Genomic DNA, 26,051 nt, shown 5'->3' with positions numbered 1-26,051 from the left:
TGTAAAGACATTCCATGTTCATGAATTAGAATTAAAATGGACTTCAAAATGGTTATGGAGGGGCTGGCCCTGTAGTGAAGTGGGTAAAGCCACTGCCTGCTGTGCCAGCATCCCATATGGGTGCCCATTCGAATCCTGGCTGCTCCACTTCCCATCCAGCTCTCTGCTATGGCCTGGGAAAGCAATGGAAGATGGTCCAAGTGCTTGAGCCCCTGCACCCACATGGGAGTCCTGGAAGAAGCTCCTGGCTCCTGGCTTGGGTCAGCCTTAGCCTAGCTCCGGCCATTGCAATGATTTTTTTTAATGTACTTTTTTATAAGGTTTATTTTATGTATTTGAAAGACAGAGTTACAGAGAGAGAGACAGAGAGAGGGAAAGAGGGAGAGGGAGAGGGAGAGAGGATGACGGCACTGCAGGCGGGGGCTTTAACCCACTGCACCACAGCACCGGCCCCTGAAGACCTTTCTTATTGTAAGAATGTTCACACTATTCAAAATGATCTAGATTTGATGAAATCCCTATTAAAATTTCAAAGGCATTCTGTTCAGTAGAAGAAAAAATAATTCTAATATTCATATGGAGCACAAAATACTATAAATAACCAAGAACAAAAAAATGAAGATATTATACTTCCTGATTCCAAACATATTACAATGTTACAGTAATCAAGGCCAGTACTGTGGCATAGCAGGTAAAACTTCCGCCTGCATCTCATATGGGCACCGGTTCAAGTCCCGGCTGCTCCACTTCTGATCCAGCTCTCTGCTACGGCCTGGGAATGCAGTAGAATGTGGCCCAAGTGCTTGGGCCCTGCACCCATGTGGGAGACCAGGAAGAAGCTCCTGGCTCCTGGCTTTGGATCATCCCAGCTCCGGCCATTATGGCCAACTGGGGAGTGAACCAGTGAATGGAAGACCTCTCTCTCTCTCTGCCTCTCCTTCTCTCTCTGTATAACTCTGACTTTCAAATAAATAAATAAAATTTTTAAAAAAGACCTATGGTACTGGCATTAAGACAGACATATAGAATTGGAACAGAATAGAGCCCAGAAATAAATTAATACATTTATGGTCTACCATGGATTGGCTAGGATATGGCCCCCTAACCCACACAGTTTTGTTTTGTTTTTAAGATTTATTTTATTTATTTGAAAGGCAGAGTTACAGAGAGATAAAGAGGTCTTCCATCCACTGGTTTACTTCCCAAATGGCCACAACAACTGGGGCAGAACCAGGCTGAAGCCAGGAGCCAGGAGCCAGGAGCTTCTTCCAGGTCTCCCATGTCAGTGATCGGGGCCCAAGGAGTTGGACCATCTTCCACTGCTTTCCCAGGCACGTTACCAAGGAGCTGGATCAGAAGTGGAGCAGCCTTGACTCCACCCAGTGCCCATGTGGGATACTGTAGGCGGTGGCTTAACCCACTACTCCACAGAGCCAGCCCCAACTCACACAGAGTTAATCCCCAAAGTCACAAGTTAGTGATACTAAGAGGGTAGAATTCAATGCAAGTATGGTGCTTAGGTGGTGGGCCTCGTGAGAGGTCCTTAGGTCACTGGGGCATGCCCTCAGAAGGCTGTTCTTCTGAGAAGGTTGGTTATAAAAGCTGAATCAGGCCTGGACCTGCTTCCTGGCTCACTGTGTGATTGCTCCTCCACACATGCCCCACTATGACGACCTCAGCATCACCAGACGGCCCCTCCAAAGGGGGTCTGCCCAGTCTGAAATGGTGAACTCTGAAACCGTGAGCCACAATAAACCTCCTTCCTTCAGAAGTGGCTTAAGCCTTAGGTGCTTTGTTATGACAACAAAAACCTGACTTGTAGACAAGATTGGTAGCTGAGAGTGGGGTTGTTACTAGAACTACCTAAGAAAGGGAAGGAGTTTTTGGAATTGATCAACTGGTGATGTTGGAAGAGTTTGGAAGACCAGGCTATGAAAAGCCTGGAATCCTGTAAACAGAGACATAGGCAGTTTGGGTGAGGGCTTAGAAGCCCAGACTGCTAGTAGGAAGGTAGGTAAAAAAAGTCACACTAAGGCCGGCGCTGCGGCTCACTAGGCTAATCCTCCACCTTGCAGCGCCGGCACACCGGGTTCTAGTCCCGGTTGGGGCGCCGCATTCTGTCCCGGTTGCCCCTCTTCCAGGCCAGCTCTCTGCTGTGGCCAGGGAGTGCAGTGGAGGATGGTCCAAGTCCTTGGGCCCTGCACCCCATGGGAGACCAGGATAAGTACCTGGCTCCTGGCTTCGGATCAGCGCGGTGCGCCGGCTGCAGAGCGCCTGCCATGGCAGCCATTGGAGGGTGAACCAATGGCAAAGGAAGACCTTTCTCTCTGTCTCTCTCTCTCATTGTCCACTCTGCCTGTCCAAAAAAAAAGTCACACTAATGAAGTTTTAGACGGAAAAGAGATTTCTCTGGAGAACTGGACTAAGGCCAGGCTTGTTGTATCCTGGCAAAGAACCCGTCTTTATTGTGTGCCCCTCCAGAGACTTCGTGGGAGGCTGAATGTAAACAGTTTGTTAGAGATTTCAAGGCAGCAAGGCATTCAGGCTGCAGCAGGGGTGTTACTGGTGCTGTTAGTAAGTTGTGCAGAGAATCAGAAGCAAAAACGAGCAGAGTGGGGGCCAGCGTTGTGGCACAGGGGGCTAACCTACTGCCTGTGATGCCAGCACCCGCTACGGGCACCAGTTCAAGTCCTGGCTACTCCACTTCTGATCTTGCTGCCTGCTAATGCACTTGAAAAAGCAGCAGATGAAGGGCCCAGTGCCACCCATGGGTCCCTGCCACCCATGTGGGAGAGTCACGTGGAGTTTCCCAGGCTCCTGGCTTCCGCCTGCCCCAATCCTGGCCATTGTGGCCATTTGGGGAATGAACTAGTGGATGGGAGATTTCTCTTTCTTGCTCACTCTGTCTCTTTAAATACCTTTCAAGTAAATAAATAAGTAAATCTGTTTTAAAATGAGCAGAGTATCAAGATTTGGAAATTTCACAGCTTAGCCAGAGAAGGAATAAAGAAAAAGTAGGTTTGAGTGCCGGCACCATGGCTCACTAGGCTAATCCTCCACCTTGCAGCGCTGCACACCGGGTTCTAGTCCCAGTCGGGGCGCCGGATTCTGATCCCAGTTGCCCCTCTTCCAGGCCAGCTCTCTGCTGTGGCCCGGGAGTGCAGTGGAGGATGGCCCAAGTGCTTGCGCCCTGCACCCCATGGGAGACCAGGAGAAGTACCTGGCTCCTGCCATCGGATCAGCGCGGTGTGTCGGCCACAGCGCGCCTGCCGTGGCAGCCATTGGAGGGTGAACCAACGGTAAAAGGAAGACCTTTCTCTCTGTCTCTCTCTCTCTCACTGTCCACTCTGCCTGTCAAAAAAAAAAAAAAAAAAGTAGGTTTGAGAAGGGGCTGTGCAGAGGAGAAATCTTGCTACAGAGACTCGCACAGGGAGAAGACAATCGTGTACTTGTAGACAAGACAATGGGAGAAGCCTCGAAGGGGTTTCAGACACCTCTAAGCTAACCCCTACCATCACAGTCCCATTAGAGGCCTAGAAATGTACATTTATTTCAAAGATTTTTCAAGAGCTGAATCCTTTTAGAAAAGAGCTCCAGGGTGTCCTGCTCCTCTAGGGCCAGCTATGGATTAGGGATTGCCAGCAAAGTGCTTTAAAAAGACTGCTGCAGCCAGGGTTCAAGTGGGCCCAGGTGCTGCTCCTGCTGGTGGCCAATCTTGGTGTCATCCCTCTGATGCTGGGTTTGCAAAACGTGCAGAATGGAAGAGTAAATGGGGTCACAGTAGCTTCCACCCCGATTTCAAAGGAAAATCTTGGGTGGCCAGGGTGGAGGCCCTTGTGAAGCTGAGACTGAAGCCACGGTGGAGACCCCACAAAGGCAGAGGTGCCAGCAACGTGAAATGGCCACCAGCCAAAGTTCCATGTAAACCTTACAAAGCTACAGACGTCTGTAAGCAGCCTCAGAGAGCAGCTATGTGAGCAGAGACCAGAAGAGACCTGGAGGCCTCCACTTACACCTCAAAGGCTATCTCAGAGAACCAGGGGGCAGTGCTAGACAGAGCCCCGTCCCAGAGGCAGAGCCACTGTAAAAAGCCGCGTCTAGGTCAATGCCAAGGGAACAAGTGGGATCAGACCTGCTGCAGAGGGTCCCTATCAGGGCAATTTCTCGTGGAACTGCAGAGACAAGACTCCAACCTCTGAAAACTGAAGCCTGGGCTGTGACCAGCAGAGACCTTGGGAGCTTGTCCCCGCGACAGTGTGCCCCAGCAGCCAGACATAGAGCTTTATGAGTCAATGTTTGTCCTGCTGGTTTTTGGCCTTGCTTTGGTCCAATTAATCTGTTTACATGCCTTGTATTTCTTTTTGGAATGGAAATGTATACCCTGTATCTGTCCCACCATTGTATCTTGAAAGTGTGTAATTTGCTTGGGATTTTAAATGGGCTCACAGTTAAGGGAGTTTGCCTCGAGTCTCAGAGGAGACATTGCACTTTTAAATTAATATTGGATCAAATTAAGACTTTGGAACTATTGGGGATGGGATGATGGTATGTTTAATGTGGAAAAGACAGGAGCTTCAGGGAACCAGAGGAGAATGCTATGGTTTAAACCGGATGTGGTTCCCAAATGCGTGCAAATGTTTAATCCCCAAAACCCTAAATTAATGATAATAAGAGGATCGAACTTCAATCCAATTATGTTGTTTGGGAGTTGGACGTGGTAAGAGATCCTTGGGTCACTGGAAGTGTACCCTTGGAAGGTAGTTCTTGCCAGGGGACTGATTATGAAAGTCCAGCCACACGCAGCTTCCTGGCTTGCCCTGCAGTTGTTCCACTGCACACATTCCTCACTGCCATGCTCCAGCCTCACCGGAACGCTGAACTAATGAGGCCCGGCCAGTGTTGGAATGTGAACCCCTGAATCTTCCTCTTCCGTAAGTAGCTTGTCTTAGACACTGTGTTACAGCAACAGAATCTGATCTTTTCCAAAGTTGCTAAGAATACACGATGGGGAAAGGATCCTCTCTTCAATAAATGGCGCTGGGGATGCTGGATATCCACATGCAGAAGGCTGAAATTAATCCCTTATCTCACACCATATAGCACATCGAGTACGTTGAACTGAAGACTTAATGTAAGGCCTGGAGTCATAAAACTACTAGAAGAAAACATAGAAAGTTTCAAGACATCAGTCTGGATAATGATTGTTTTGGATATGACATCAAAAACACAGGCAAAAGAAAAAATAGACAAAAGGGATTCCATCAAATCAAAAAAACAGTCAGTAGAATGAAATGATAAGATACAGAGGAAATATTTGCAAAGCACATATTTGATAAGGGTTTAATAACCAAAATAAGCTGTCCAACAAACTTAATAGCAAAAAAATGAAAGACCCTAGACTAACCTTTAAAAAGTGGATAAAGATCTGAAAAGACATTTGGTGGGCCGGCGCGGTGGCTCACTAGGCTAATCCTCCACCTGCAGTGCTGGCACCCTGGGTTCTAGTCCTGGTTGGAGCACCAGATTCTGTCCCGGTTGCTCCTCTTCCAGGCCAGTTCTCTGCTGTGGCCCGGGAAGGCAGTGGAGGATGGCCCAAGTGCTTGGGCCCTGCACCCCATGGGAGACCAGGAGGAGCACCTGGCTCCTGCCTTTGGATCAGCGTGGTGCGCCATTGGAGGGTGAACCAACGGCAAAAGGAAGACCTTTCTCTCTGTCTCTCTCTCTCTCTTACTAACTCTGCCGTCCAAAAAATAAAAAAGACATTTGGCAAAAATGTCATGCAAATAGCCCACAGGTACATGAAAAGGTGCTCTTCGTCACTATCAGGAGACATAAATGAGAACCACAGCTAAACATAACCTCACAACTGCTAGAATGGCTGTTATCAGGGAAACAAGATAACACTGAGTGTTAGTGAGGAGGTGCAGAAAAGCAAACCCTTGTACACAGGGAGTGGGTGGCAATGTGGACTGGCACAGCCATTATGAAAAATACTATGGAGTTTCCTCAAAACATTAGCAATCAATTACCACATGATCCAGCAATCCAGTTTCAGGGTGTGCACCCAAAGGAAGTGGTATCAGAATATCAAGGAGATGTGTGTACTCCCAGGTTCATGGCAGGATTATTCAAAATAGCCAGGGTATGGAAACAAGCTAAATGATGGCCAGGAACATGGGGGGGGGGTTATTTACAAGTATAAAATGGAGTAGTATTCAGCTTTAAAAGAAGAATGACATCCTGCCATTTGCAACCACATGGATGAACCTGGAGGCCATGATGCTGACTGTAATGAGCCAGACACAGAAGGAAAAATACGAGATAACTTCTAAAAGTTCATGGAAAATGGAATCCAATTAAAAGATAAGTTTATTTCAGTGCAAAATTCACGCCTAGTTTTTCCATAATACATATTTTCTGTGAACTTTTGGAAGACCCCTTGTACTGCATGGCCTCACTTTATGTGGAATCTAAAAAATCTGAACATAAGAGAGCAGAGAGTAGACTGGTGGTTGCAGGGGCTGGGGTGGGAGGAAGGGGAGATGTTGGTCACAGGATACAAAGTTTCAGTTATCTGGGACGAATAAGCCTTGGAAATCGAGTGTACAGCCCGTGACTAACTTTAACAATACTTTATTGTATACTTGAGGTTTGCTAAGAGTGTAATCTTAAAAAAACTTATTTATTTGTAAGGCAGAGTGACAGAGAGAGAGGGAGAGATAAAAACATATATATATATATATATATATATAGAGAGAGAGAGAGAGAGAGAGATCTTCCATCCATTGGTTCACTCCCCAAATGGCCTCAGTGGCCCAGAAGAGTCAAGATTGATGACAGGAACCTGGAACTCCATTCAGGGGCCCAGGTATTTCGGTCATTTGCTGCTTTCCCAGGCGCATTAGCAGAGAGCTGGACTGCAAGAGCAGCAGCCAGGACTCAAACTGGAGCCCATATGGGATACCGGTGTCACGGGCAGTGGCTTTACCTGGTACACCACAACACCAGATCTTAAGTATTGTCTTTACACACACACACCAGATAACTATGTAAGGTGATGGATGGATTAACTAACTTGATTGTGGTAATTATTTCACTATGTGTATATATATCAAAACATTTTAATAATATAAAATTTTTCTTCCTTTATACCCCAATAAAAATATACATATAGTTATATTGTTATTTAATGGTGTATCTATTAGGACTCTTTGTTACCAGGAAAGGGGAATGGGGCAGGGGACTGAATTCAAAATAACAGGCCAAAAATGCAATTTGTAGAATTATTGTATTTATTTGAAAGACAGAGTTACACAGAGAGAGAGGTCTTCCATTCTGCTGGTTCACTCCCCAAATGACTGCAATGGCCAGAGCTGAGCCAATCCAAGGCCAGGAGCAAGGAGCTTCCTCCAGGTCTCCCACACAGATGCAGGGGCCCAAGGACTTGGGCCATCTTCTGCTGCTTTCCCAGGCCACAGCAGAGGGCTGGATTGGAAGAGGAGCAGCCAGGGCTGGAACCAGTGCCCATATAGGATGCCGGCACTGCAGGCTGGAGCTTTAACCCACTGTGCCACAGCACCGGCCCCCAAAAATGCAATTTGTTTGCTCCAGATCTGAGGAAGGGTTGAGCAGTAAAGCCTTTGGCCTATTGGAACAACTGAGACCAGGAGTTTCAACATCTTCAAGACTCTCTTCCATCTCTGGATCCTGACACTGGCCTCATTCCTGTTCAGTGCGATTGGCTTTGTCTACACAGACAGGCGTGGCTTCCCCAGATCACACCCTGCAACTTCTCCCTCTGAACAGGGACTCCACACACTGTCTATCGTCAGACACAGGTGCTCCACCGCCAGCATGCTGCTACACATGTGTCAATCATTTCCAGCCGATCTCTGTTCTGATTGGTGGATGCCCTGGTCTCCCTGGTTGTTACAGATATTGGAAGCTTTCCCTGGAACCAGGTCCAAATATCTCAGAGATGAGATGAGACTCTTTGGTGTTGCTTTCCCTTTAATGAACCACAGACAGGAGGCCGTGTCAGGGAAGAGCACAGCCAGTCCCCTGGGAATTGCAGGGTTGAAGCAATGGAAGGAGCAGTTCCCGGAAGAAGAGTTGGTAATGGGAAGATCAAAAAAACACTTGTCTAATGTAAGTGTAGCTGTGGTTTTTTTATTTCCCCAAATTTTAGAATATCATAACTTTTCAAAAGAAAAGAAAGGACTTGACGTACTTTAAAAAAATCCTTTTATCCCAGTTGTACTTCTACCCTGTCTTGGTTTTAATGTCTGTGAGCATCTCCATCAAACGTGTGGTTAAACACGGTCATCTGTGTAGAAGTTCTCAAAGAACCGGGCCATTGTTGTCCAGCCCGGAGTCACCTTCGGCTTCCCTGGGGCTGAGCAACGTGATAGTCCTTTCATTTGATGTTGGAACAGGTTCATGTTTGATACGTTCATTTCCTCCAGAATTATCACCACTGGGGTCATGTTTTATCCAGAGTTGCAGCCCCAATTTAATCTCAGCCATGAACCAGAAAAAATGCAGGCTCCTGCTCCGCCCACAGAGCTACCTAGACAGCCGCATCTTTTCCCTCCCCATATGGAGAGACACTTTTAATAGATCAATTTGCATATAAATGCAAAGAATCTATTTAAGGTCTTGTGTAAAGCCCTTTAGTAAGATCATCCAAATTCTTCCCTAGGAACATCCTGGGGCAGCGGGACATACTTTGGCTACTGAGAGATCACTCATAGTAAAGAAGCAGAAAAACCATTAATTTCTGCGAATGTTTAATTTCATGGACTCTTGGGCTCACACTTGAGTGGTTGATTTCCTGTTCCTCCAGGTGCAGCCACACCATGGAGAAACGACTTTAAAACTGAAGATTTAGTGAGAGCCTGGCAAATTTTTCAGGCCAGCTCTCCAGACTCTCTCAATTTTCTATGTACTATTAAAGAGCAACACATGTCCAGTGCTTAGAACGTCCTGGGAGGACACCTGGGGATAGAAACATCTGGAGAACACAATGGAATCTGCCTAACTGTCCAAACAGCAAGCAAACAGCCGAAGAAAACAACCTCCGGGTAATCCACTGCCGTAGAGACAAAACTCACAGAACCTTCTAAGTGGTTTTCAGCGTGGCACGGCTCCGGAGGAAATCTCTGGGCTCTCGCTGGTTTGGTCTTTCCTGAGCGCAGAGTGTTAGCAGTGGGACTGCCTTCCCAGGCCCATGAGCCTTTTCAAAAGCCACTGGAAATCTCTCTACCAGTCCATACGGCACAGCAGCCAGAGAAGACACTTCATTGTGTATTTTTGCCTTAAAGGAAGATTATCCTAACAAGTGATCAAACCAAGAAGCAAGTGATCAAACCAAGGGGCTGGCGCTGTGGCACTGAAACGCCAGCATCCCATATGGGTGCTGGTTCTAGTCCCGGCTGCTCCTCTTCCGATCCAGATCTCTGCTATGGCCTGGGAAAGCAGTAGGAGATGGTCCAAGTCCTTGGGTCCCTGCACCCGCGTGGGAGACCTGGAAGGAGCTCCTGGCTTCGGATCAGTGCAGCTCCGGCCGTTGCGGCCATCTAGGGAGTGAACCATCGAATGGAAGACCTCTCTCTCTCTCTCTCTCTCTCTGCCTCTCCTTTTTCTGTGTAACTCTCTCAAATGAATAAATAAATAAATCTTAAAAAAAAAAAAAAAAAGAATCATACCCAGCCAAAGAAGTGGGACCATAGTTGTAATCAGGATGATAGCCTTTGATTTAAAATTCTATGCATACACAACTAAGTCTAGAATTCCTATATCTTCAAAACTTACTTTTTGCACTACAGTGGCTCATGTCTCACTCTCCACAAGGAAAAGGGTCTTGAGTTATGTTCAGAAGAAAAAAATGGCATAGGGGCCGGCACTGTGGTACCTGCAGTGCAGGCATCTCATATGGGTGCCGGTTCGAGTCCCAGCTGCTCCTCTTCTGATCCAGCTCTCTGCTATGGGCTGGGAGAGCAGAAGATGACCCCAGTGTTAGGAAACTGGCACACATGGCCCAGCTACCTGAGCCAGGCTCCACCCCCATCCTAACGGGATTCGCTGCTCCTGCTTCCCTGCCCGCCCTCAGGCAAAGTTTTAAAAGGACCTGTTGCTCTCTTGGCCCTTCTCTCCTGCTCGCTCTCTCGGTTCCTCTCTCTAGCCTCCTCCTCTGGTCTCTTGGCTCTGCTCTCCTCTCTCCTCTTCTCTGCTCTCTCTTCTCTCCTTGCTAGCTCCTCTCCTCTCTGTTTCTCTCTTATATTCTCTTTCTCTCTTTTCCTTCGCCGCCCCTTCACTCCGGTCTGTAGGGTGTTCCCCAATAAACCCTTTCCCTTATTCCGGTGTCCGGTGTGCTTTGCGATGGCTAACATTAAGATACAACACCAAGTACCTGGGCTCCTGCACCCATGCGGAAGACCAGGAAGAAGCTCCTGGCTGCTGGCTTTGGATCGGCACAGCTCCAGCCATTGCAGCCATTTGGGGATGGAAGACCTTTGTCTCTTTCTCTCCCTCTCTGTCTGTAACTGTCTGTAACTTTACCTCTCAAATAAATAAATAAATAAAATCTTTAAAAAAAAAAAAAAGGAAAGTATGACATAGATTTTTGGTTGCTGTGCCTAGATATCGCGCTGCTCTCTACTAACACCCTATGTATTTGGGAGCTAAAATCACTGGCCTCTTTCTCGCTCTCTCTTTTTCTTTTCTTTCTTTTTTTTTTAAATCACAAGAGCCCTACTGGCATGATGATTAACAATTCTAGCTTTAAAAAAAAAAAAAAAACAACAACAACAAGAATTGTAGCACAGCTGTGAGAAAACAGACAAACATAACAGCTGGGAGGACCTGGCCTCTTTTTGTTTTCCATTTAGTTGGCAAAACAAAACTCACTTTGGAAAGGATTCTCGCCCCACTTCACTCTACCACATGCATTCCCTCCCTTCTTATCTCTTTTTTCTTTAAACTCTCTTGTTTTTTCTTCACAGGGAATTTCCTTGTTTTTTTTTTTTTTCATTCATTTAACAAGCACCCATCCCGTGCCTACTTCAAGGGAAGGACTTTGCTAGGCACTGTGGGACCACACAAAGATAAAACCTGAGCACTGGCATCAGAAAGCTTATTATGCTAATAGAGACTGTGGCTTGCACATAAACTGTATAATTGAAAGCTAAAGGTGGTAAGTGAGAAAATGGAAAGTGACAAACGCAGGAGAATTCCTTCCAGCTCGAGCATTGAGTGAAAGTGCATAGAGAAGGTCAAGGACAAAGGACGTGCTGGATGGAGAAACCAGCAGGGGCAAAGCTCGCAGCACACCAGCCACATCAGACAAACAGGGAGGGACCGCCTTGCCCTGCAGCAGTTCCCTAAGTGTGGCCCCTGCGTTAGTACCAGCATGCTCTGCGAACTTGGTAGGTATGTAAATCCTCAATCCCCACCCCACCAAACACTCTAGTGTGGGACCCAGCAGTTTATGGTACACAAGCCCAGCAAGAGCTCCTGATCCATAAGTCTGAGAGTTACCAAATCAAGGTATAGGAAATACGAGGTGGGAAATCAGCTTTCAAAGTAAGATTGGAGTGAGAGAAATCAACTACAAAAGGAAGTTTAGAAAATTTGACAAGTAGAACCACATCAAACTTAAAAACCTTTGTGCATCAAAGGTCATCATCAACAAAGCTAAAAGGCAGCCTACAGAATGATTGGAAATATTTGCAAGTAACATATCTGAAAAGATAATATATCTGAAAAGAAGCTGATAGAAAAAAAAATTTTTTTTGACAGGCAGAGTGGATAGTGAGAGAGAGAGAGAGAGAGAAAGGTCTTCCTATTGCCGTTGGTTCACCCTCCACTGGCCGCCGCAGCTGGCTCATTTAAAGTGTTTGTCTAATAGTTACAGTATCTAGGCTTCCTCCGAGACATCTCTGCTGACTGTTTTTGTTCCCCTATGCCTGAGTCCCAGAGTCTCATGTCCTTGAATGTATAATCTGGAAATTTTGTATAATACATAAACTCTGGAATCAGTTTACAACCCCATCCAGGGTTTGTTGTGTTTTTCCAGTGGCTTTCTCTGAAAGTATTCTGTAACGCCTGCAGCTTTGTTGTGTGTGGCCACCGTAGTCTCTGCTGGGCGAGCTGAAGTGTCACTTAGTGATCAGAGATTTCCTTAAGCAGAACAAATGGCCCTCCCAGTCTTTGGGGAGAGTTTCTGTGTGTGTGGGACGAGGCAGTTGGTAACTCCACCCTGGCCTTCACTTCCTTCTCACTGGGAGCTTCATGATCAATCAGAGGGAGACACTGGACAATCTCCGTTTTTTAATTTATTTATTTATTTATTTATTTTTGACAGGCAGAGTGGACAGTGAGAGAGAGAGACAGAGAGAAAGGTCTTCCTTTGCCGTTGGTTTACCCTCCAATGGCCGCCACGGCCGGCGCACTGCGCTGATCCGAAGGCAGGAGCCAGGAGCCAGGTGCTTTTCCTGGTCTCCCATGGGGTGCAGGGCCCAAGCACCTGGGCCATCCTCCACTGCACTCCCTGGCCACAGCAGAGAGCTGGCCTGGAAGAGGGGCAACCGGGACAGAATCCGGCGCCCCGACCGGGACTAGAACCCAGTGTGCCAGCGCCGCTAGGCGAAGGATTAGCCTAGTGAGCTGCGGCACCGGCCGATTCAGAATATTAATAAGCCTGTGGGTTCTTGCCTAATATTCAGAGAAGAATTCTGAATACCAGTATAAATGAGCAAGGCAGTGTTATAAGTTTTAAGCTTTAAATTCAGTGAGAAAAATGCATAGGAGAGCGAGGGCCCTACCCAAGAAAGAGAGGGAAATCTGGATTCACACCGAGCACCAGGAGCCAGCCACATGGAGGAGCATACAGACCAGAAAGCATGGGGCAGGTGGCCCAAAGGCCATGTGCCCGCAATGGCGAAACAGGCAAAAGACCAAAAGGGCCAAAAAGGGCTGGAACATGGTTGGCCCAACCCTTTAATCCACTTCCAAAGGGGCGTGGTTAATTAGTCCGATTGGCTGGTGGGCACACAGGTGTGGCCAGGTAGGGGCAGGAGGTCACACAGGGGCATGGTGAAGGCGTGATCTTCCAGCTCACAAACCTGATCAGTTTTATGCTATCTGCCTGCCTCCAACAAAATGACCATTCTCAGAGCCCCAGACTTGCTCCCCGCTTTCCGTGACTGCCCGTCTGCTGGTTTTCACCTGCATTTTTTTTTTTTTTTTTTTTTGACAGGCAGAGTGGACAGTGAGAGAGACAGAGAGAAAGGTCTTCCTTTGACGTTGGTTCACCCTCCAATGGCTGCTGAGGCCGGCGCACCGCGCTGATCCAAAGCCAGGAGCCAGGTACTTATCCTGGTCTCCCATGGGGTGCAGGGCCCAAGCACTTGGGCCATCCTCCACTGCACTCCCTGGCCACAGCAGAGAGCTGGCCTAGAGGAGGGGCAACCGGGACAGAATCCGGCGCCGCGACCGGGACTAGAACCCGGTGAGCCGGCGCTGCAAGGCGGAGGATTAGCCTAGTGAGCCACAGCGCCGGCTCACCTGCATTTTCAAGGCAGCCATGGAATTATAGAGATGGGAATACAGCAAGTCCACAGACCAACAACTTCCGTACTTACTGTAATCTGGGCATTTTTCTTGAACACATGCTCCATGAATTCCTTTAAGTCTTTGGTTAATTTCCAGAGTCCCCCCCAAAAAAGTCACAATTTTTGCCAGTTTTCTCGTGATATTTATAGAAAAGAGACTTTTCAGAGGCCCCTTCTCAGCCATTTTTCTGATATCCTTTGTATCTTGCATGTCAAACCTGGTTAGGAGCTTCACTCGTTCTGTTCACTGTGTCCCCTGGTCTTTTGTCAGAAGCTCAGTGTTTAATCTGCTCAAGCTGCTGTCACAAAAATACTACAGACTGGGTGGCTTATCCGACAGACATTGAATTCTCACAATTCCAAAGGCATCAAAGCCACTGCCTTCAGACTACAAAGAAAGTGCTCACCAGGGAACTGGATAAGTGTCACCTTGGGGCTGGCACTGTGGTGGAATGGGTTAAGCCACAACCTGCAAGGACACTGGCATTGCATATGGTCCTGGCTGCTCCAGTCTGATCTGGCTCCCTGCCTGGGAAAGTGGCAGAAGATGGCCCAAGTACTTGGGTCCCTGCCACCCACGTAGGAAATCTGGAAGAAGCCTGTGGCTCCTGGCTTTGGCCTGGCCCAGCCCCAGCTCTTACAGCCATTTGGGGACTGAACCAGCAGATGGAAGATCTCTCTCTCCCTGTGTCACTGTTCTCTCTTTCTGCCTTTCAAATCAATAAATAAATCTTGAAAAAAAAAATCAAAGTTTTTTTTTTTTTTTTTTTTTTTTTTTTTTACAAGCAGAGTGGACAGTGAGAGAGAGAGACAGAAAGGTCTTCCTTTGCCGTTGGTTCACCCTCCAATGGCCACCAGGGCTGGCGCGATGCGGCCAGCGCATTGTGCTGATCTGAAGCCAGGAGCCAGGTGCTTCTCCTGGTCTCCCATGGGGTGCAGGGCCCAAGCACTTGGGCCATCCTCCACTGCACTCCCTGGCCACAGCAGAGAGCTGGCCTGGAAGAGGGGCAACCAGGACAGAATCCGGCGCCCCGACCGGGACTAGAACCTGGTGTGCCAGCGCCGCAAGGCGGAGGATTAGCCTAGTGAGCCACGGCGCCGGCCCAAAGTTTTTTTTTAAAGCTGTCACTTGATCTTGGATTTCTTGACATCATTATTCAAATCTGAAAGGATTTTCCCTGGGACAAATCTGGCTTCGTGGGCAGTAGCAGGAAACCTGCCTATGTAAGATCACTGTCAGTTCCTCTCTCCTCCTTTCTCTTTTCCCGACCCAATCCCTAGAGAAGGAAGGTTCAGGGCCACCTGAGTAGATGTGGTCATTCTGCTAGGCTGCCCCTGAATTGTTGAGCTGGTGGCAAAGGCACTGACTTTAGAATCAAACAGAACTCGATCTACACCCAACTGGGCCACTCACTGCAAATGTCACTGGTAAGCCCTTTACCATCTGTGAGCCTCAGTTTATTTTTCGGTTGAATGTGGGTAAAAGTATTCACCCTGGAGAGTTCCAAAAAAGACTAAATGAAGCAAAGAATGCATTTTAAGTGTCTAGGACACTGCCAAGTGTTTAGCTACTAATTATGCTTCAGCCTGATCCAGAGTGACTTATGAACCCTTGTCAATAATTCTTCCTTTATTAAATAAACCTTTCTCCCCAAAAGATCTTTCATATATCTGACCTAAATTCCAAGGTATATTTAACTCCCTTCTGTTGGTCCTGGTTGGGGCAGGGGTGAGGGGGAGTGGCTGCTGTCCGTTCCTGTGACTACGTGGCTTGCTTGAAAGCCGCCCCTCGGTGCTCTGTGTGAACCTGGACTTCTTAGTTAAGCCTGCTCTGCTCTCTGTCTGCTTATTCCTCCTTTGATATGCCTCTGCCCATTTTTCTGCTGCTCTTTCTTCCATGGCTTTCTATGTGTGTCAACTGACCCCTTACACAGGTCAGCGTACTATAAAGGTCAAGGTCTGTGCCTAGCCCTCTGCTTCTAGGACAATTCAAGACAGGACGGAAGGTGCACTCAGAGCCAACGAAACCTCAAAGAAAGCATAGCTGAGTCTGACAGACAACTGAGGCAGCTGGAGGTGACAGAAGCAACCTCTTTAGACGGATTTTTCTGAGACCAGAAAGGAGAAGTAAAGAAAGGAGTGTTCGGGAAGAAGTGTGGACACAGGCCAGGCACGCATGTAAAACAAGTCGGAAAATGCCGGGCCTACCTCATTATTTTTAAGGAAAGAGTCCCTGAGACTGCAGTCTCTTGCTAGTAGCTGCTTGCCCTAAATTCTATTCATTCTTCCTTCACTTGCTTAGTTTTCGCTATCTCCCCTACCTAATTTATTATGTTCCTAAGTATCGAATTCCTTTTTCCTTGCCATTCTTCTGACTGCTCACTCTTGTACTCATTACAGATCTTTCAAGGCCATTTGATGCAATGGAAAAAATGAAGTTTGGAATCCGTTGGCACAGTCACTGGGACAGGCACAACCCTGAGCAAGTAACGATGGGCCTATTCCATAATTACCTCCTAGAGCTGTTAGAAAGGTAGAAAAAAATCACATATTTGCAAGATTGGAACACAGTAAGAGCTCTACAAAGGCTACCTATTACTGCCGTTTTATGAAACTCCTACATTTCAGTTTGCTTTTTTCATCGGTTGTGAGTTATCCGTCTACAAAGGACAACCAACCCTCAGTGAATGGGACCTACTCTTGGAGTTGATGCTAGGGACTGAACTGAGTTCTCCCTTGGATTTGTATTCCTAACATTCCTAACCCCCATCGGGATGCTACTTGGAGATGGGCATTTGGGAGGTAGTTAGGTTTAGATGAGGTCAGAAGTCAAGACCTCGGGATGGGATTAGTACCCCTATAAGAAGACATACTGGAGCGTGTCCCCCGACTCTGCTGTGTGGGGACACAAAGAGAAGAAGCCCCCTTCAGGGCTGGACAAGGACCCTCACCCGGAGCCCCGCTCCCAGAACTATGAGAAGTAAGTGCCTGTTGTCTGAGTCACCCAGTCTGTGTATTTTGTCGTGGCAACCCTAGCGACCTAATCCAGCTCATTTGCAGGAGTAAGGATGAGCTAGGCAATTGTGCACCTGCTCCACATCCCGCTGGGACATCAGCTGGCGTGAGTGAGGATGAAAACTCCATTGCTGTGACAATCGGGGCAGATAATGTCAGGATCCCTGGGCTCCACTGCTAACCCAAGGCTCTGCAAGGTCTTCCCCTGACGTCACACCAGAACCAGCTGCAGAGTCGTTGCCTCTTCCCTTCCCGTTCCCCTGCCCTTCTCTTTCCTTCGAGTGTCTCACACCCAGAGAGTCCACGACTTTGGTTTCTCCTAATTGTATTAAAGTTGTGTGTCCACAGAGCTGATCCCTCAGGGCCAGTGACTGTGTCTTCTGCATCTTTGCCCCTGCAGTGTTAGCCCCATGCCTGGAGCACAGCAGAGGCTGCGCCGTCTGTCTGCTTAGGGCCTCTGCTGTGTGCTGGGGCCTTGGGTATTTTCATCCTTCCTCGAGGGGCTTCTGTAGGGAAGTGAAAGCTGGCCTCGGACTGGGTTGCATCACATTTCTCTTCCTGAGTTCTCTAATCTGTACTCCACCATTCCTCCAGATGAGGAACCCGAGCTCCACCCTGGGTTCACTTGCTCCCCTCCAGCCCCACATCTGATGGGAGATTCCGACCTGTCTGTTCTCTCCTTGAAACCCCTCTCCGAATCAGTGCCCTCTTGTTCTGGCTTCCAGGTCCCTCCCATTGCTTAGGACAGCATGAACTAAGGGGGAGTGGTTAAACCAGCTGTGTATGTCTGTCCGTGGGCACGCTCCCCAGGAACACACAGGAGCGAAGCGCTGATACTGACCCCAACTCAGATGAACAGCAAAGGCCTTGAGCTGAATCAAAGAAGCTCCACACTTGGAGTTGGGGTCTTTGTGGCACAGAGGGTTAAGCTGCCACGTGCAATTCAAGCCCGGTTGCTCTACTTCTGATCCAGCTTCCTGCTAATGCACCAGGGAGTTAGCAGATGATGACCCAGGACTTGGGTTCCTGCCATCCGTGTGGGAGACCCAGATGGAGTCCTCGGCTCCTGGATTCTGCCTGGCCTAGCCCCAGCTGTTACAGGCATCTGGGGAATGAACCAGCGAATGAGGACCTCTCTCTATATATATTTGTCATTCCGCCTTTCAAGTAAGTAAGCAAATCTTAAGATAAAATAAATATGACAAAAGGAATAGAATATGTGAATTAATCAATTTTATAGGTGAAAACAGAACTCTTCAATGAACCCCTAAATGCAATTCAAGAATGTCCTAACCACTTATAAGATCTGTGAGTTTCTGGGTGGTGCTGGGGCGTAGCAGGTAAAGCCACCACCTGTGATGCCAGCATTGCATATGGGCACTGGTTCAAGTCCTGGCTGCTCCACTTCCAAGCCAGCTTCTGCTAATGCGTGTAGGAAAGCAGTAGAAGATGGTCCATGTGCTTGGGCCCCTGCACCCAAGTGGGAGACCTGGAGGAAGCTCCTGGCTCCTGGCTTAAGTCTGGCCCAGCCCTGGCCATTGCAGCCATCTGGGAGTGAACCAGTGGATAGAAGACTCCCCCCCGCCCCCTTGCTCTCACTCTCTCTCTCTGTCTTCAAATAAATAAACCTTTAAAAAAAATCTGTTGAGCTTCTAACCCTAATTCGCCACTTGTATCTGCCCTACAGATGCCATTTGCAACCCTCACCCCCAAATATGCCCACAGACACCGCGTGTCCCAGTCCTGCCCGCTGCACCAGGTTCCCCAGATCTGCCAAGCTCGCCTCATCGCCTCACGCCTTTGTGCGTGCCCTTCCCTCTTTGGGTGCCTTTCAGAGCCTTTCTGATGTCCACGTGGCTGCTCAGTGCCTCCTCCTTCACCTGCCAACATTCCTGGTGCAGCTGGTCACCTGCTCAGGCCCAACTTCCAGGACTCCCCAGAGAGCCTGCGGATGCCAGCCCATCTTCAGGTCTCTGCTCACTGTGCGTCCAGCCACAAGTCACAAACTCCTGCGGCAGACATCGGTGTATTTTTCTGCATGTCCTGTGTCTCACTCAGGGCCGGGGCCTTGAGCCAGTCTGCAGACAGAATGACCTAATGATTCTCTAACCTCATGAATATGACCCAAACTTACTGGAAGCGGCTGTGACCATGGTCTTTAAACGACTGCATGAGCAGTCCTTCCATGGGGTTCCAGATACAATGGCTGCCTCCGTACGAGCAGCCTGAACCATTGCGAGGCCTGTCTCCTCTGAATCCTGAGCCTCTGGAAGGAGCAGGGGTGGGAAGGAGGCTCAGAGGTTGACGGGCCCTGTGCTCCGTGCCAGGCCCTCGGCAAAACACCATCGTCCCGGTGATCCTTCCCCGCGCACGTTAACAGCGCCACTGTACAAATCAACCGCCATGTTCCAGCAGCTCTGCCTGACCCTCCCGGGTCACCAGTGGCAGGGCTGGTACTGGGACCACAGTAACAGCCAGTGCTCATCTGCCAGGCTTGCTGTCTTACATCTCGCGTCGCCTGCAATTCTTTTAACAACCTGCTGTGAACTGGATTTTATATCCGCACTTCCCATCCGAGGAAACAGAACAGGAAGACATGGAGAAAACATTAAGAAATCATTCAGGGGTGGGCATTTATCCTAGCCTTAAAGATGCCCACAGCCCACGTCGGAGTCCTGGGTCCAACTCCCAGCTCTGGCTGCTGACTACAGCTTCCCATTAATGTGGAGGTAGCAGGCAATGTCTCATGTGATAGAATTCCTGCCACCCATGTGGGAGACCTGGATTGAGTTCCTGGCTCCCAACCTCAGCCAGGCATTTGGTGAGCCCACAACCACCGGATGGGAGTTCTGTGTATATTTCTAGAAAATAAACAAATATTTTAACAAATCCATTCAAGGCATTGTCACACAGCAAATTAAGCCACCATCTGTAATACCAGCATCTCATGTAGTGCCAGTTCCAATCCTGGCCGCTCCACTTGTTTTTTTTTGTTTTGTTTTGTTTTGTTTTTTAAGATTTATTTATTTATTTGAAAGTCAGAGTTACATAGAGAGAAGGAGAGGCAGCGAGAGAGAGAAAGGTCTTCTACCTCTGGTTCACTCCCCAAATGACCACAACAGCTGGAGCTGCACCAATCCGAAGCCGTGAGCCAGGAGCTTCTTCCTGGTCTCCCACATAGGTGTTGGGGTCCAAGGACTTGAGCCATCTTCCACTGCTTTCCCAGGCCATAGCAGAGAGCTGGATTGGAAGTGGAGCAGCTGGGTCTCGAGCCAGTGCCCATATGGGATGCCAGCACTTCAGGCCAGGGCGTTAACCCACTGGGCCCCAGCACCAGCCCCCGCTCCACGTCTAATCCAGCTCTCTGCTAATGTGCTTGGGAAAGCAGCAGAAGATGGCTCAAGTCCTTGGGCCCCTGCACACATGTGGGAGACCTGGATAGAGCTCCAGGCTCCTGACTTCAGCCTGGCCCAGGCCTGGCTGTTGCAGCCATTTGGGGAGTAAACCAGCCAATGGAGGTTCTTTGTTTTTCTCTCTCTGCCTCCCCCTCCCAACTCTGTCTCTCAAACAAATAAATAAATCTTTAGAAACAGTCACCCGAAGTCCCATCGTGGTGCAGCAGGGTCTCCCTGGCAGTAAAGTTGTGTCCTTGTGTTTCACCTCCCCCCATCCCCCAGCAAAGCATGCTTTCCTGGCACGTGTGCCAGCCTGGGAGACTCCGTGCTCCTGACACTGGCAGTCCCTCTCTTGCCCCTTCAACTAAATCTTACCAGACACATGAGGTTACTTCAAAAATTTCATGGAAAATGGAATTCAAAGAAGAGTATCACTTGGTGCCAAGAGAAATTAATATCAGTGCCAACATTGGATCTTTAAAACACCCATGGAAAACAGGAATGAAAACACTATGCATGGATATCAAATATTTTGTACCAAAATAAACTTTTCATTCCATTTTTTATGTGGTTTCTCTTTTTTCAAAAAAGTTTTATTTTATTTATCTGAAAGAGAGTAACAGAGTACTCCCAGTCCACTGATCCACTCCCCAAAAGTCCATAGCAGCTGAAGCTGGACCAGGCAGAAGTTGGGAGCCAAGGAGTTAATCCAAGTCTCCTACATGGGTGGCAGGGACTCGGGTAGTTGAGCCATCGCCTGGTGCCTTCCCGGGTGCACATTAGCAAGAAGCTGGAATCAGCCGGGCCAGGACTTGAACCCAGGTGCTCCAGTGTGGGATGGGGGCCTCCCAAGCAGCATCGTAACTGCTGTCTGAAATGTCTTGCCTGCTTCTTCCATGTACTCGACCTGGAAGATGTTGGAGGGCCTCCCTAATTCGAGCTGTGCCATTCGTAACACAGCCCAGCCAGCGTTGCCGAAGAAGAGAGAATGGGAGCACAGACGAGGCTGTTGACGCCACAGTTATCTAGGAATGACCATTCCTGTTGGCTTCAGAACATTTTGATTTTAAAATGACGCTGATTTAAAGGGAGTGCTTATAGTCGTTGAAACCACACAGAGCGTATTAAGTAGCTCTATGATTATATACATTTGCACGAAATACATTTTCACACAGCTTCAGTCAAAGAGGCTCAAAAAATGCACAGCTAATATAATCAGTACGAAAGGAGTTCGGATTTTCTAGAGCAGGGAAGGCAGCTTCCATCTCCTCTTACCCTCTGCTTGTCCTCTGATTCATCGTGCTAATGCTTTGCCAGCTCACCACAGCTTTCGCTTGAGTTAATTAGCCATGTTTCATTTTGTCCAGGACAGAAACTACAGAACAAAAGGTAAAAATGAAGAAACAAAGGGGGACGGGATGGCAGCCCTTTATTCTGGGAGGAAGAGAGAAACGAGATTTATTGTAGACAGAGAAACAGATCTCTCATCCACTGGTTCACTGCACAGATGCCAGGCCCAAGCCAGGAGCCCAGGACTCAGTCCCGGTCTCCCATGTGGGTGGCAGGACCCCAGCACTTGAGCCATCACTGCTGCCTTCCAGGGTTTGCATTGAGAGGAAGCTGGACTCAGGGGCAAAACCCAGGTACCAACCACTGGGCTAAATGCCTACTCCCAACAGTCTTTTCATTTCTATTCCAGACCAGGATGGGACGAATGGTGACTAAGAATAGCTATGAGCAGGACAGTCCCAAGAACCTGCAGGTGAGGTGGCTGCCTTCTGTTTCCAGCTGCTTTCTCGTGGCCGACTGTTGACTGTGACAGACAGAGTTCAGGTTTATTTTGCACTCGTTCTGTGCATCCTGCCCTTGTTCCCAGTGAGCTGCTTCCTAGCTGGTGCTTACTCCACCCTCCCTTTCCCAGGAAGCCCAGCGGCTCTGACAGTCTGATTAAGTGTTCCCTGGAGATCTGACTCCTCGCTTCCGCTCCTTGCCTCTGTGTGTGTGCAGCAAATTAGCTTGCAGGCCTGGCTCCTGTTCCTGGAGGAGCAGGTGAGGATGCCTCAACCCAGCACAGTGGGGAGACAAAGGTACCCCTTTTCCTGGAGGAAGCTCTAAAGCCATAACTCTCTGCGTCTCACACCGGAAATCAGCTGCAAACACAGCTCTGTATGACTACGTATTGGTGTCAAGATGTTCTTTTGAATCTTTATTGATGTCGTTAAATTAAGGCCCAGGGGCTGGCACTGCGGCACAGGGAGTTAAGCCACCCCGGGAAGCTGTTATCTGGAGTCTCAGCTGCTCCACTTCCCATTTAGTTCCCTACTAATGTGCCTGGGAAAGCAGTGGAAGATGGCCCAAGTGCTTCGGCCCCTGCCACCCGTGTGGGAGACCCGGATGAAGTTCTTGGCTTCAGCCTAGCTTAGCCCCAGCCATTGCAACCATTTGGGGAGTGAACCAGTGGATGGAAGATTTCTCTGTGCCTCCTCTCTCCAACTCTGCCTTTTGAATAAGTAAAATTTTAAAAAGGAAACAATAGAACGTACCGAAGGAGAGGCCGCGTTAACAGCAGCTTCTGGGTTGCTTCCTTGGGGTTTCTGTTGTGACTTTAAGAGCCTCCCCTGCTTTTCTTTCTAGCCTTTTGAGGTTAGATATGTTCCTCTTGATGAAATCATTGACAGTTTCTTTCAGCTTTTAAAATCCTCTTGATGATCAGCTGAAAGAACTGAAAATCAAATTGCCTGATTTGACTTTAAGATGCCAGATTGCTAAACCAGTTCTTCCCAAAGCAGAGCTCAGGCTGGCACAGGCCACACCTGGAAGTGCATGGGGAGCAGTCACAGTCCCTTCAAGCCAGCAGTGCCAGTGCGGCTGGGGCCTGGCATCACCACCAGGAGAGGGGCGATCTGTAGACCTGGTAGCCTCAACTGGCCACAAAGAGCTGCCCAACCAGCTTCCAAAACGTAAGACAGGCAGCCTAGGAGCTTCTCGGGAGGAACGGAGCCCACAAATGGACCAGTTAAAAACAAAGGCGGCTGTCCTCCGGGTCTCTCTCTCTGAGCAGCCGCCTGAGTCTACGGCGACTACTTTGCCCTTCTTGCGATGCAAACTAGATGCTTCCATTGGTACTGAAAATGTGGCGGAAAAGGTAGAATTCCAGGCACAGATGCGATCCTTCTAGGTGTCCCTGGGTCTGGCTGTGTTCCCTGAAGCAAAAGCCCATGGAGTGGAGGGGGAGGAGGAGGGAGAGCTTTGCAGGCAGAATCTATGACAGGTGCAGAGGTGGGGAGGGAGCGGGGAAACACGCAGATGGTTCAAGGGCTGCCTTGGCGGTGTCAGTGTAGCGTGATGAGGTGGAGAGTGAGAGTGGGGAGGGGAAGGGAAAAGAAGGCAGGTGCAGAAAGGCTGTGAACCAGGCCAGGAGCTGGGAATTACTCTGAAGGTACTGGGGCAGGGAGTGGTGGGGAGGCTCACCAAGGGACTGAGAGTGAGAAATTGATGTGACCTAGTTTCACATAGGAAAGTGACTGGAGAGATTCAGCAGCCGCACAGCCTCCCAGCAAGCTCCCCTCCAGTTGATGTCACACACACACACACACAAAAGCAACCCTTGATCAGAGTTCTCCAACAGGTACCTGTCCTGGAGCAACAGGTACGGACACAGTCATGCAGCTTATGTTAGGCAATGAAATCCTAGCTCTCGGTCCTTTTGGACAGAGATGATTCCCATGAAAAACTCAACCCATGGCAAGTCCAGCAGCATCCTGAAGGCAGGGTATCCACAAGCCTATCCTGACGGAAGCTTCCATGAAGTTTGTGTGTGTATTCATGTGTATACATGTGTGCACACATGTATTTCTAGACTAAGGACTCACTCGGAAGGTTCTGGGCTCCCTGGATCACGTGGTTCTTGCACACATTGGTGCTAAAGGGGAAGGGCGTGTGGAATTCTCTTTAGCAATTTCTTGCCTTCATTACCTCATTTGCCAACCAAAAATGATGGGTGACATCACTTCTGCTGGCCAATATATCCTCTAACGCAGATCGAATGAGATATTTGCAGTGCCTCTGTGATGGGAATATGGATCTTAATTTTTAGTTCAAGTTCTTGTCTCTACATAGGCATAAGTACAGTTCCCAAGTAAGAGTAGGATTTATGTAAAGTGAGAGAGTGGAAATATATTCACGCCACACCACTTGGAAGGACACTTGTCATGAGTGGACCAGAGAAACCCACAGGAAGAACAGGGGAGAAGGCCAGAGAAGGAACCAAAAGCAAGGGTCGGAAGCCAAAAGCAAAAGTCAGTCCCCTTAAGGGGGAGGAGCTGGAGCTCTAGTTGAATCTACGAATGGGACGGAGTCTTGGTGGGGTCCGGTGTATATGAGGTTTTCTGGGAGTTTCATGGCACCCCCACATGGAACTTAACTTGCACATGACCATAGTGGTGTTTCCTCCTTCCTAGTCCTAGATGAGGCACAGGTGCATCATGGGAAAGTGGGTGTACTGGATTGACAGGCAGAGTGGACAGTGAGAGAGACAGAGAGGAAGGTCTTCCTTTTTGCCATTGGTTCACCCTCCAATGGCTGCTGCGGCTGGCGCACCGTGCTGATCCGAAGGCAGAAGCCAGGTGCTTTTCCTGGTCTCCCATGGGGTGCAGGGCCCAAGCACTTGGGCCATCCTCCACTGCACTCCCTGGCCACAGCAGAGAGCTGGCCTGGAAGAGGGGCAACCGGGACAGAATGCGGCGCCCCGACCGGGACTAGAACCTGGTGTGCCGGCGCTGCAAGGTGGAGGATTAGCCTAGTGAGCCGCAGCGCTGGCCCGGAAAATCTTAATTAGGTAGGTCACCTACTTCATCCTAATCTTCCTGCCTATTTTCCACATATCATCTTCAGGGGGTAAACTTTTGCTTGAGGTCAATTTTTTTTTCTTAATCATTGAGACAAAATGCACAAATACAATTTACTACTTTATCCATTTTCAAGGGTACAATTCAGAAGCATCCAGCACATTCACAATATTGTGTGGGGATCACCACATCCATCCCCAGGACCCCCTCAGCTCCCAAACTGAAACTCTGTCCCCACGAAACACTGACACCCCAATACCCACTTCTGCCGCCTTCTGGAAGCCACCATTCAACTTTTTTGTCCCCAGGAATTTCACTATTCTAGGATCTCCTTTAAGTGGAGTCATTCAATATTTGTGCTTTTGCAGCTGACTGCACTTAGCATAGTGTTTTCAAGGTAAGCCCATGTTGTAACGGATATCAGAATTCCATTCTTTTTAAAGGCTAATGTCATGAGCAGGATCTTTTAAATGTCAAGCAGCTTTCCCTAGAACGTAGACTGAAGTTAACTTACACAAACCTCCACATGTCAGACTGTATGGCTGTGCTGAAAATGTCAATGAGAACAACGGATACAGCGAATAAGAGGGGCCTGTGGCAGTGACCACAGACAGCAGGGAGCGAGTGCTGGACTCTCTCAGGGGACCACATTTGGATGAGGGGATGAGGGACGTGATGAGATTTTGCATAACTTCAACAAGTTTGCTGGCATGGTGAGGTAGCAGGATCTGGAATACAACTCATAGAAAGAGTAAGATTTCAGGGGAAGCAGGTAAATTCATTTGGAAGTATTGGCAAGGTACAACAAGGCAATCGGATGATCTGCTCTGGATCAGAGAACAAAATGTGCAGCTATGGCTTGGGTATGGCTTGTCCCCCAAAGGTTCACATACAGGCAGCTTGGTCCCAGCGTGGCCGTGAAGTTGTGGGACTTTACATGGGTGAGGCTTGGTGGCTGGGGGGAGTACCTCTCAGAACCGTTGGTCTTGCATGATGAGTTAGCTGTAAACCAAGGCCACCCCATGTCCATGGCCCCTTTTGCCCTGGCTGGCTCCCTTTTCATTCTCTACCATGTTAGAACACAACCCAGAGAGCCCTCGCCAGAGGAGGAACAGATAGGGCCACCCCACCCTGGACTTCCAGCTTCTAAAACTGTGAGCTAAATAAACTCCTTCTTCTTA

This window comes from Oryctolagus cuniculus, chromosome 5 (genome assembly GCF_051225735.1).
Source record: "Oryctolagus cuniculus isolate XC-2025 breed Fujian yellow rabbit chromosome 5, ASM5122573v1, whole genome shotgun sequence".
NCBI classification, from domain to species: Eukaryota; Metazoa; Chordata; class Mammalia; order Lagomorpha; family Leporidae; genus Oryctolagus; species Oryctolagus cuniculus.
Note: the sequence above shows the minus strand (reverse complement) of the source record.